General features: G+C 49.2%; 1 pseudogene; it reads right to left on the reverse strand.

Moving 5' to 3' along the window:
• Window positions 1–939, reverse strand: part of LOC111954050 (serine/threonine-protein kinase MRCK beta-like) — a 122209-nt pseudogene that overhangs the window by 41182 nt on the left and 80088 nt on the right.

A 939-nucleotide genomic window follows, 5' to 3' on the forward strand; every position in this document is an offset into this window, starting at 1 on the left:
AGGGCTAGGTAGAGGAGAGATACTAGTAGGGCTAGGTAGAGGAGATATACTAGAAGGGCTAGGTAGAGGAGAGATACTAGCAGAGCTAGGTAGAGGAGAGATACTAGTAGGGCTAGGTAGAGGAAAGATACTAGTAGGGCTAGGTAGAGGAGGGTGGCGGTAGAGGAGGATGGCGAGAGGAGAGAAGGATGGCGAGAGGAGAGAAGGATGGCGAGAGGAGAGAAGGATGGAGAGAGGAGAGAAGAATGGAGACAGGTAGAGGAGGATGGAGACAGGTAGAGGAGGATGGAGAGAGGAGACCGGTAGAGGAGGATGGAGAGAGGAAGGGAACGAAAACTGGAAGATGAGTAGGAAAGTAGTGTGTGTGACCTCTAACCTTGAGGGTCTCAAGCTCCATCTCCAGCTGTTTAGAATAGACTTCGCTGTGGTCACGCAGCTTTCGCTCCTTAGATGCCTCTGCCTTGGCATCCTCCAACTGGGCCTCCAACTAACAAACACACGGAAACAAAGCAGAGGTCAACATCACACACTCTATCCTTTACCAGGATAGATTTACCCATACATATAACAGGTATGGGTAAATCTATCATCTATGAACGTTTGAACATCTTGGCCATGTTCTGTTATAATCTCCACCGGGCACAGCCAGAAGAGGACTGGCCACCCCTCAGAGCCTGGTTCCTCTCTAGGTTTCTTTCCTAGGTTCTGGCCTTTCTAGGGAGTTTTTCCAAGCCACCGTGCTTCTACACCTGCATTGCTTGCCGTTTGGGGTTTTAGGCTGGGTTTCTGTACAGCACTGTGACATCAGCTGATGTAAGAAGGGCTTTATAAATAAATGTGATTGATTGATTCTCACATTGGCTTATCACCCTGCCATCATTGACCCCCTCTCTCTTCCTTTACTCGAGTCCCTGACCCCATGAACTTTAGCTGGGGTCA

Source organism: Salvelinus sp. IW2-2015, linkage group LG28 (assembly GCF_002910315.2).
Source record: "Salvelinus sp. IW2-2015 linkage group LG28, ASM291031v2, whole genome shotgun sequence".
Taxonomy (NCBI): domain Eukaryota; kingdom Metazoa; phylum Chordata; class Actinopteri; order Salmoniformes; family Salmonidae; genus Salvelinus; species Salvelinus sp. IW2-2015.